Here is an 11850-nt window from a genome sequence, read left to right on the forward strand (position 1 = left end):
ACCCACTCCAGTATTCTTGCCTGGAGATTTCCATGGGCAGAGGAGCCTGGTGGGCTACAGTCCATGTGGTCGCAGAGTCAGACATGACTGAGGGACAAACACTTTCACTTTCATATGTGTATTATATGTGATGTGATTTTCAAGTGCACAGCACCATAACTTGACTTCTATATACCCTGCAATGTAAACAGTATGCAATGTATATAAGGCACCATATATCAAAAATTTAGTTTACATTCCCCTTCAGCTGATCCTCTTCACTCATTTTACCTACCTCCCAATGCCCTTCTCCCCGGTAATCACTATTCTGTTCTCTGTTTCTATGAGTTCATTTTTGTTTTATTTTGTTTGTTTTGTTTTTTGAGATTCCACATATTGGAAAAATTATATGGAACTCGTCTTTCTCTTTCTGACCTATTTCGTTTAGCATAGTATCTTCAGGATCCATCCATATTGTCCCAAATGGCAGTATTTCATTCATTTTTATGACTAAGTAGTATCCTTTGTGGATATATACCACATCTTCTATATTGATCTGTACGTCATTTGGCACTTGTTTTCCTATCTTGTCTGTGGCAAATAATTCTGTGATGAACATAGAAGTACACAAATCGTTTCAAATTAGTGTTTTCATGTTCTTCAGACAAACACACAGAAGCAGAATACCTGGGTCATATGGTGAGTTAGTGTGAGTGAAAGTCACTCAGTTGTGTCTGACTCTTTGTGGCCCCATAGGCTATACAGTCCATGGAATTCTCCAAACCAGAATACTGGAGTGGGTAGCCTTTCCCTTCTCCAGGGAATCTTCCCAACCCAGGGACCAAACCCAGGTCTCCCGCATTGCAGGTGGATTCTTTATCAGCTGAGCCACCAGGGAAGCCCTGTCATATGATAGGTCTACCATCATTTATATTAATTATATTTCCCATTGCTACAGAAAATCCTTTGGAGGGACTGTGCATTGTTACCATTATGCTTCAAAGGCTAAATGTTAATGAATTTGTAAATGCTATAGCAGTGGTTCTCAAAGATGTTGCCCTGGTAAGCAGCAATACTTGCTGGAAATGCCCTACAAAATCAGAAACACTGGGGTGGTGGTTCCCAGAAATGTATGTATGTTTCAACAAGCCTTCCAGATGATTCTAGATGATGATGCAAGTATTTGCGACCCACTGGTTTATAACATGTCAGTTATAGCGGGGGAAAAAAAAAAAAAAAAACTGAGGAGATTCTGGTGAGGATGAAAGATAAGAGAGATGAGTTTTGATAATGTAAGAAGAACACAAGAAAACTATGCACATTTCCACCATAGAAGGAGAGGGCTTGCCAGGAATGTATGTATGTTTCAACAAGCCTTCCAGATGATTCTAGATGATGATGCAAGTATTTGCGACCCACTGGTTTATAACGTCAGTTATAGCGGGGAAAAAAAAAAAAACTGAGGAGATTCTGGTGAGGATGAAAGATAAGAGAGATGAGTTTTGATAATGTAAGAAGAACACAAGAAAACTATGCACATTTCCACCATAGAAGGAGAGGGCTTGCCAGGAATACTTCAGCTAAGGTGGACAAAAAGCCTGGACTTTAGCACCTGAGCAGAGGGTGTCCAAATGGAGGGAGATTTGAACAATGAAAAGAATAAATTGAAAGCCTACCAAAAACAAATTTTAGATCTATCATTATTTTCTCAGAGATGGTTGGCTCAACAGTGAACACTGTTGATCTTTGTGCCCCAGTCTGTTTTGTAAAATATGGCAGTGTCCCTCTGCTTCTGGAATCCGGAGAACAATGCACATTTTAGCGGATGCTTTCGTTTCATACCATCCTTTATGCTGCTATGACCAGTACATCTTTTCCATTGGCTTTGTTCACCAAATTTCCTTTTTTTGGTACTTATTCACATGCTAAAACTGTAAAAAATATGGGGCAACATAACTGCCAAGGAGATTTTAACTTGGTCAGTAGAGTTATTCTTTGTGAGTCTTCTGAAAGACATTCTGATTTTCTTTCTTTCTTTTATTTTTTAAACCAGTGATCTGTCTTCTGTCAGTGATCTGCTCAGGGAGTAAAAGTTGGTATAAATTTTATTTCATTACTTGTGATGAAAATCTTTGACTGTGTAAATTATTTCTTTATTCAAGTTGCTAAAATTTTATTATATTCCTGCTATTTGGATTTGGAATAGAAAGATTCCAGAATAAATTAAACCTTTTTTTTCCCCATTTTTGATTGTGTGTGCCATCCAGGTCTCTTCTTCCCATTGGCAAAGGTCTACATGATCATTAATATGTTGATTCTTCTTTAATTATTACTTATAGATGCTTTCAACTACACTTCCAAATTAAATTGTGTCATGTTGATATTAAATAAAAACAAATTATTCCTCATTCAGTAAAAGAATATATCTAAGGGACTCTCAACAAATATTAATTAAAGTACATTTAATACAGTTGATTCTCTTTGAGTTACACAATTCACAGACAAATGATTAGAAATAATGATAGCTGAATTTGCTTTGGAAGGAGCACATAGTACAAGCCTGAACATAATAAAAAGTGAGAGCATATGAAATGGGCAGGCCTCATACATCAAGTCACAAATATGAATGTGATTAAGAGTGAGCAAAATGCATAAACTTTCCCCAATTAGTTAATAAGCTATAGTTAGACTGAATATGTTTTAATCCTTCCCCTAATCCTTCTCCTTTCCTTACTTCTCTTTATTTTTACATACTTATAACTACATACCAGAGAAGGCAATGGCACCCCACTCCAGTACTCTTGCCTGGAAAATCCCATGGATGGAGGAGCCTGGTAGGCTGCAGTCCATGGGGTCCTGAGAGTCAGACACGACTGAGAGACTTCACTTTCACTTTCACGTTTCACTTTCATGCATTGGAGAAGGAAATGGCAACCCACTCCAGTGTTCTTGCCTGGCAAATCCCAGGGGTGGGGGAGCCTGGTGGGCTGCTGTCTATGGGGTCACACAGAGTCAGACATGACTGAAGAGACAGCAGCAGCAGCATAGCCACATACATCAATTATGAAAATGCAATGTAATAGCAAGTAGTTTGTGAAATTAGAATTTTTGTAGAAGCTGAGTTCTAATTTTTACTTTTGGCTTTGTATTTTCAGATGATTTATTTTATATCTAAAATTTTCAGTTTTTCCTTTAGGAAAATTTCTGTGAATTTCACTTTAGAAAGGTAGTGTTTTTTTCTACTCATTTATCAGTCAGTAACATTTTCTGGGGCTTCCCTGGTGGCTCAGATGGTTAAGATTCTGCCTGCAATGTGGGAGACCTGGGTTCTATTCCTTGATTGGGAAGATCCCCTGGAGGAGGGCATGGCAACCCACTCCAGTATTCTTGCCTGGAGAATCTCCATGGACAGAGAAGCCTGGCCAGCTACAGTCCACAGGGTAGCAAAGAGTTGGACACAACTGAGTGACTAAGCACAGAACAGCACAGCTTTATTGTCTTCTATGTTGTAGACACTATTATGCACTCTAGTGGATAATGCTTATGATCCTCTAATATGTAGAAGACATACTTATGGACACAAAGTGAAAATATATATAAAGAGTAAGTGGAATAATATCTAAGATTTTAAATAACTAAAGTCCCTATAGGCACTCATTGCATTGTTACCACAATGCTGTGATACTAGAATCACTTTAAACCAATGGTAAAGATTGGGGAACCAAGGCTCAGAGATAAGTGACTTTTCCTAGGTTATGCAGCTTTGAGGTGGTGGAAGTGGAATATAAACTCAGCAAATCTTGTTGAAAAGCCTAGAATCTAAGTTATATTGCCAAATGGATGCACTCTATAATGAGAATATGTGAGTATGCTTGTGTATATGCTTAAACGTGTGTAGTTTATATCATTTAAGTCCTGCTCAGTTCTAGAGCTATTTTAAGGTGACACATGTGTAAATAGTTAATAGTTTCAGACTTCAGGTATCTCCCAGTCCTATGGAAAAGACCAGGTATAATAGTAGACATACAGAAAAAATCCTATGGAAATGTTTAGAGTGAAACCAATTGCTTAGGAAACTCAAATAAGGTATGGCAGAAGAGTGAACATTTGAGCTGCATATATGGATAAATATACAGGCATTTACTGAGAAGGGAAGGAGGTAAGGTGAAGGGAAAGTATTCTGGGCACACTGGAATATACGCAAAGGCACAGACTTTGGAGCTGCGGTGTTACAGAAGACATTTATGTTGTATACTGGGATGTAAGAATCACTTAGATTAAAAGGAAAGAAGATTAAGCAAGAGAAAAAGATGTTCTAAGGGCAATATAAGTGTCCATGCAAGAAGCTGTATTATTATCTCTAATTTACAGGTGAAGAAACGGGCATATGAAGATAATACTATTTAATTTCTTGGAGCTAGTGAAAGTCAATGATGAGACTTCTTCTAAATCTAAATCTGGTAGTCTTATACCATTCTAAATGAGTGAAAATCACTTGGCCATGTCTGACTCTTTGTGACCCCATGGACTGTAGCCCTCCAGGCTCCTCTGTCCATGGAATTCTCTAGGCAATAATACTGGAATGGATAGCCATTCCCTTCTCCAGGGGACCGTCTCGATCCAAGGATTGAACCTGGGTTTCCTGCACTGCAGGCAGATTCTTTTCCATCCAAGCCACCAGGGAAGTCCATTCTAAAATCATGGTCAATTGTGGAAAATTAAATTTATCAGTATGTGAGGAAAAATCTGAGGAAACTAGGGAAATCATTGTTTTTCTTGGTTTCTCTGATCATAAAATGAAGAGATACGAGCTAGGTGAGAGCAAGATTGCACAGCTAAGTGACTACTTGGCTGGTTATATTCAGATGTTGAATAATACATTGTTTCATTAAGGACATCAGTCTGATTTGGCCACACTGGCTCTCATGCTATCTGTGAAAAGGCCAAGCAAAATTTCACTCCAACACCTTGCTGACTCTCCTCATCAGAGTTTTTTCATGGATTTCTTTCACTTCATTTAGGTGCCTGCTCATATGTTACTTCACGAAAGTCTTCCCCTGCCACTTATCTAACATAGATACCATCACACCCAAATCATATTACCACTGTTAACCTAAAACAATAAAAGAGCCAGTTATTTTACTAGCAAAAAACTTTTTTTAAGGAGCAGCAAAGAATTGCAATTCAGGAGATGTTACTATGGTAAGCCACCTACAAGTCTGGTAAAAATAAAAGAGAAGAAATTCTTTTTAGAGGATAAGGGCAAGTTGGTAGGGCTGTTACAAACAAGGGCTTGCCTGGTGGCTCAGACAATAAAGAGTTCATTGGAGGAAACTGGGAGCTCAAAGTATCAGTTCAGTTCAGTTCAGTCACTCAGTCCTGTGTGACTGTTTGCGACCCCATAAATCGCAGCATGCTAGGCCTCCCTGTTCATCACCAACTCCCGGAGTTCACTCAGACTCAAGTCCATCGAGTCAGTGATGCCATCCAGCCATCTCATCCTCTGTCGTCCCCTTCTCCTCCTGCCCCCAATCCCTCCCAGCATCAGAGGCTTTTCCAATGAGTCAGCTCTTCACATGAGGTGGCCAAAGTACTGGAGTTTCAGCTTTAGCATCAGTCCTTCCAAAGAAATCCCAGGGCCGATCTCCTTCAGAATGGACTGGTTGGATCTCCTTGCAGTCCAAGGGCCTCTCAAGAGTCTTCTCCAACACCACAGTTCAAAAGCATCAGTTCTTCAGCGCTCAGCCTTTCTTCACAGTCCAACTCTCACATCCATACATGACCATTGGAAAAACCATAGCCTTGACTAGACGGACCTTTCTTGGCAAAGTATAGTGGCTATTTATTGCCTGAGTTGTGAAGCCTCTCATTGGCTCAGCTGTCTCTAGAGGAGAAGAAAATCTTTCTTCTTGTTGACACAGTAGTGTTCCTTCTTGCTGGCAATGCAATATACTTTTCCCCCTGTTGGGATCTGTATTGAAGTTGCATGGAATGTGCGTGAGATTTCCCTGTTCTGGCCTCCCAATTCCATTCTAATGAGGTATCCCTTTTTAATAGCCTTCACCCATAGTTTATTTTTCTGTGTAGAACTTAACAGTGTCTACCATTATATTACACATTTATTTGTTTCCCCCACAAAGGCGAGGACTTTTTTAGTGTAATAATTTTGGCACCACACAGTAGGTGCTCATTAATTATTTATTGAATCATGAATGTCTGACTCTGTGACTGGGATATCTGGACTTGTGCAGAACTGTTCTGTTTTAATCAGTAATTATAAAAAGACTTACAAGGAAACTTATCAAAAAGCATGGGAGGAACTTTTGGGAAGATGGCAGAGGGAGTAGGTGTGTTAGGAAAAGCTGTGAAAATTTTTTAACACAATGCTTGGAACATAGACATGCTAAACAGCAATTCACTTTACCTTATGCCAACAAAGTAATTTGAATCAAACAGGTAGATGACACAAAACTGGGAAAGAATCCCTAATGTGATACATGGAAGCATTATGGTTCATAAAGATTTTGAATAAAAAGATGAACTACGTCAAAGAAAATAAAATATAATAGGAACATTATCAAATCTACTCTTGGATTTTTTTAAAGAATTGCATAAGCACAAGATGGATAAAGGTACAATTAAAAGTATTTTATTATGAAACAAATTTAGTGTCTCCAAAACCTTGAGACTTTGATAAACAACAAAGTCTGTAATAAGGTTATTATAAAAATCAATCCAATATTTGGTTTTCTAAACAACAGCATAGTATCCAGGCACAGGGGTGACTACTTCATCATATTCTGATTCAAATACAGCACATCTAGAATATACTTATCAGTTTATTACTTAAGTCATTTAAGTTTTTGTTGAGTATCTACGATGTGTTAGGCACTATTCTAAGCACTGAAGGCAGGACAGTAAATATATCTCCATCACTGATTTCTCTTTGTGACGGCATGCACTTTTGAAGCTATGGAGGGCCACATACTTCTCTGTACCTCATTTTAACAGAAGCAGTGAGGAGATCCAACCAGTCCATCCTAAAGAAAATCAGTCCTGAATATTCATTGGAAGGACTGATGCTGCAGCTGAAACTCCGATACTTTGGCCACCTCATGCGAAGAGTTGACTCATTGGAAAAGACCCTGATTCTGGGAAAGAGTGAAGGCAGGAGGAGAAGGGGACGGCAGAGGATGAGATGGCTGGATGGCATCACCGACTCAATGGACATGAGTTTGAGTAAACTCTAGGAGTTGGTGATGAACAGGGAGGCCTGGTGTGCTGCAGTCCATGGGGTTGCAGAGTCAGACACCACTGAGCAACTGAACTGATTAGCTGATTGACATATTATTTGCATTTAGCCAGAGTAAATATAACAGAGATGAAAAATGATGAAGTCAATAAAAAAGGTTTAAGTATTTCAAGATGAGCTGTTTGAGAGGGTGAAAACATGAAATTCTGTTTTGACTTGAAGTTGAGAACTAAGACCAACAGATGTACTTAAGTGTGAAATAGGATTTAAGTCTCTACAAGTCCGAATTAATTACCTCTTACCATCATTCTCCACAAAGTGCTGATCTCTCTATCTCTGAGGGTGCTTAATAGAGTCTAGATAGCTATCTTTGAATCCCAGGGATGGGGGAGCCTGGTGGGCTGCCATCTATGGGGTCACACAGAGTCGGACACAACTGAAGTGACTTAGCAGCAGCAGCACCAGCAGGCATGTTCATTACAGATGGGATGAGGCCATTAGTAACCCTAAATTTTTGTGAAAGTGAATTACTTTTTCTGGAGCAGATTCCAGAATAACAGAAGGACTGTGGTAAGTGGGTGGCTGTGAGAGTGTGTTTAGAAAAAGAAATTTTAGAGTTTGTGATCTTGGTATTGTAAACATTCTGAATGGTTTACAAGATCTTTTGTGACACTGTACTTGTGGCTTTGTAATGCAGAGGAGAGGTGAAGCAGAGGCTTAAAGTTGTAGATGGCAAGGAAATGTGAGACCAGACTATAGAAAAATAGGGTGAGGGTGGAATAAGGAGGCATGTTGTGACTCAGTTTAATAAAACCATTAAGCTTTGACTGAAATGAGGGTGAGTGAAAGTTGTTAGTAATGACTGATCTGGAAATTTCAAAAAGCCCAAGATTGTAGCAGAATTTTTGTCAGCTTATAATCCTACTTTTCTTTCTGGAGAGTGGGAAATGGTGGAGTAGGAATTAGAGATGGTTTAAGGAAATAGATGATATTAAAATAAATAAAGTTTTCTTTGAAATAAGAAAATGGGAGGAGTTCTTATGAAGAAGAAGGTGACAAGGTGATTTCATTGAAATACAGCAGAGATATAAAAATGTTCATATTGTATAAGTATTTAAAAGCCTCTGGCATATAATTTTAAGTATATAGTGACTGGACTACAGAAATCACTAGAGAGAGAGAGAAAATTTCATCCAGGATAGTGAATAGAGATATTATGATGGAAGCAGTGACCTGGTAAGAAGGCTAAGGGAAATTATTAGGAATGTATCTTTTAAACACTCATGTGGAAGTTGCTAAGCAGGTTTATTTTTGCAATTATTTTGCAATACCTCCTCAAATTCTCTTGGTTATACCAATATTTATTTGAGAAAATAGGTCTTTGGGTCAGTGGGAAAGGCCTTTGCTTCTTAGGATGACAAGAATCGATGACAGAAATAATGGCAGGTTTTGACTTTTAAGTAAAGAATAGTGAAATAGAGCGGAGGGACCCCACAAACGTTGAATACCATATATGGTTAGCTTGAGAAGACAGATTGAGACCACATGTGAGAGAGTCAAGTGGTGCTCTAAAGTCAAGATAATTGAGTAATGGATATTTTTATTTCATATTACCAGTCATACTCCTTGCTTTTTCTCAAGATTCCCTTGCACTGTGACAAAATCTAGTGGTTATAATATAAACTAGATATATTATACATCATGTATAAAGTACAGTAAGACAGTAGTTAAAATTCAGAGTGTGGAGTCAGACCTCCTTAGTTTAAATCTAAGATTCATATTTACTACCATCTAATTTTGGCAAGACATTTAATATTTCTGTGACAGTTTTCTCATTTGTAAAATGGAATAATAATAATGTCCACCTCTAAAAGTTATTGTGAGGATTAAAATTAATAGATACATGTAAAAAGAAAGAAAAGACAAGAGAAACATCCCCCAGAAAGAAAATTAAAAACGGAAGTCCTGGTACTTAATGAGTGATATACATGATATGTGTGGTATGTGTGCTTAAGTCGCTCAGTTGTGTCTGACTCTTTGTGATCCCATGGACTTTAGCTTGACGGGCTCCTCTGTCCATGGGGATTCTCCAGGCAAGAATATTGGAGTGGGTTGCCATGCCCTCCTCCAAGGGATCTTCCCACCCCAGGAATCGAACCCAGGTCTCCCACATTGCAGGCAGATTCTTTACTGTCTGAGCCACCAGGAAAACCCAGTCTGGAGGTCGAGCTGTTTCCTCCTGGTTTTGAATTGGGGACCTTTTGCCTGTAAGGTGAATGTGCTGACCACTACAACTGAATAGATGACCATTTGGACTAATGGCACTTTTTATATTTTCCATTGGTGTTGAATTTTAGCACTGTATGTCTTGGACAAGGCACAAGAGAAACAAATGCAGAACCTCTTAGAAAAGGATTTCCCTGGGGTCTTTGCTTATCATAGATATTTTCTTTAAGGCACAAATAAGTAAATTTATCTTTCATTCGCTTTCTCTAATAAGATTGGCAAAGTGAATAATAATTTTAAACAGTGGTTTATCCATCTTTCTTTATGGAAATGTCTGTGTACTCTGTTATCAGAGAACTTAAATGTTGGAATCACTTGTTTCCTTACATTATTAAAGTTCTTCATGGCATCTAAAATGCCCTTTTACTCTAATTTGATCATTCTCAGTATTAGTCCCCAGTAACTTAGAAATCTATATTTCCATAAATGCAATCAAATCATTTCCTCCTTCAGAATTCACTGACCCTGGAGTCTGGCAGTACACAATCAAATTTGATTTTTTAGCCACTCAATCTTGTTTAGCAAAAACTGATTAGATTCTATCATCCTATTCATTAAAGATTCCATCTGTTTAAAACTTTTCTGTGTATAACAAAATTTGTTTCTTCTTCTTTACTTTCTTTTTTATTTATTCATTATTTGAATTTTCTAATCCAAACAATATCTACAACATTTTTTTTGTTTGTTTTGAAAAAAAGTTTTCTTTTTATTTTTTGAGAAGTTAAATCAGTCTATAGCTATACATCAAGAATCCCAGACAGGCTGCCCTACTTATATAGCATAGGGCTGGACAAAACTGAAATCTAAGGGACACATATCAGGGGGTCAATAGGTTTAGCTAAATAATCCAACAGGCAGTTGGATGGGAGGTTGGGACAACTGTCACCATAAAACTTAGGGGAGACTTCATAAATTTAACTGGAACACTTGAGTAGAAGGAGAAGCTTTAAGGATGAATTGCACAGGAAAAAGAAAATATTGTAGTCCTTAAAATGAGCCATGATCAAGAAATGGGAAATGATCAAGGCAGGTAGTACCGTGGGATGAATATGGGATCTGAAATCAGAATCTCTTGTTTTCAAACATTGACTCCATTGATTAAGTCTTTGATCGAGTTACACAAGTTCAGTTCAGTTTAGTTGCTCAGTTGTGTCCGACTTCTTGCAACCCAATGAATCCCAGCATGCCAGGCCTCCCTGTCCATCACCAACTCCCAGAGTTCACCCAGACTCACGTCCATCAAGTCAGTGATGCCATCCAGCTATCTCATCCTCTGTCGTCCCCTTCTCCTCCTGCCCCCAATCCCTCCCAGCATCAGAGTCTTTTCCAATGAGTCAACTCTTCGCATGAGGTGGCCAAAGTACTGGAGTTTCAGCTTTAGCATCATTCCTTCCAAAGAAATCCTCGGGCTGATCTCCTTCAGAATGGACTGGTTGGATCTGCTTGCAGTCCAAGGGACTCTCAAGAGTCTTCTCTAACATCACAATTCAAAAGCATCAATTCTTTGGCTCTCAGCCTTCTTCACAGTCCAACTCTCACATCCATACATGACCACAGGAAAAACCATAGCCTTGACTAGACAAACCTTTGCTGGCAAAGTAATGTCTCTGCTTTTGAATATGCTATCTAGGTTGGTCATAACTTTCCTTCCATGGAGTAAGCGTCTTTTAATTTCACGGCTGCAGTCACCATCTGCAGTGATTTTGGAGCCCCCAAAAATAAAGTCTGACACTGTTTCCACTGTTTCCCCATCTGTTTCCCATGAAGTGATGGGACTGGATGCCATGATCTTCGTTTTCTGAATGTTGGGCTTTAAGCTAACTTTTTTACTCTCCACTTTCACTTTCATCAAGAGGCTTTTGAGTTCCTCTTCACTTTCTGCCATAAGGGTGGTGTCATCTGCATATCTGAGGTTATTGATATTTCTCCCGGCAATCTTGATTCCAGCTTGTGTTTCTTCCAGTCCAGCGTTTCTCATGATGTACTCTGCAGAGAAGTTAAATAAGCAAGGTGACAATATACAGCCTTGACGAACTCCTTTTCCTATTTGGAACCAGTCTGTTGTTCCATGTCCAGTTCCAACTGTTGCTTCCTGACCTGCATAGAGGTTTCTCAAGAGGCAGATCAGGTGGTCTGGTATTCCCATCTCTTTCAGAATTTTCCACAGTTTCTTGTGACCCACACAGTCAAAGGCTTTGGCATAGTCAATAAAGCAGAAATAGATGTTTTTCTGGAACTCTCTTGCTTTTTCCATGATCCATGGGATGTTGGCAATTTGATCTTTGGTTCCTCTGCCTTTTCTAAAACCAGCTTGAACATCAGGAAGTTCACAG

This window comes from Bos grunniens, chromosome 14 (assembly GCF_055505025.1).
Source record: "Bos grunniens cultivar Pamir isolate PY7600 chromosome 14, Bosgru_T2T1.0, whole genome shotgun sequence".
NCBI classification, from domain to species: domain Eukaryota; kingdom Metazoa; phylum Chordata; class Mammalia; order Artiodactyla; family Bovidae; genus Bos; species Bos grunniens.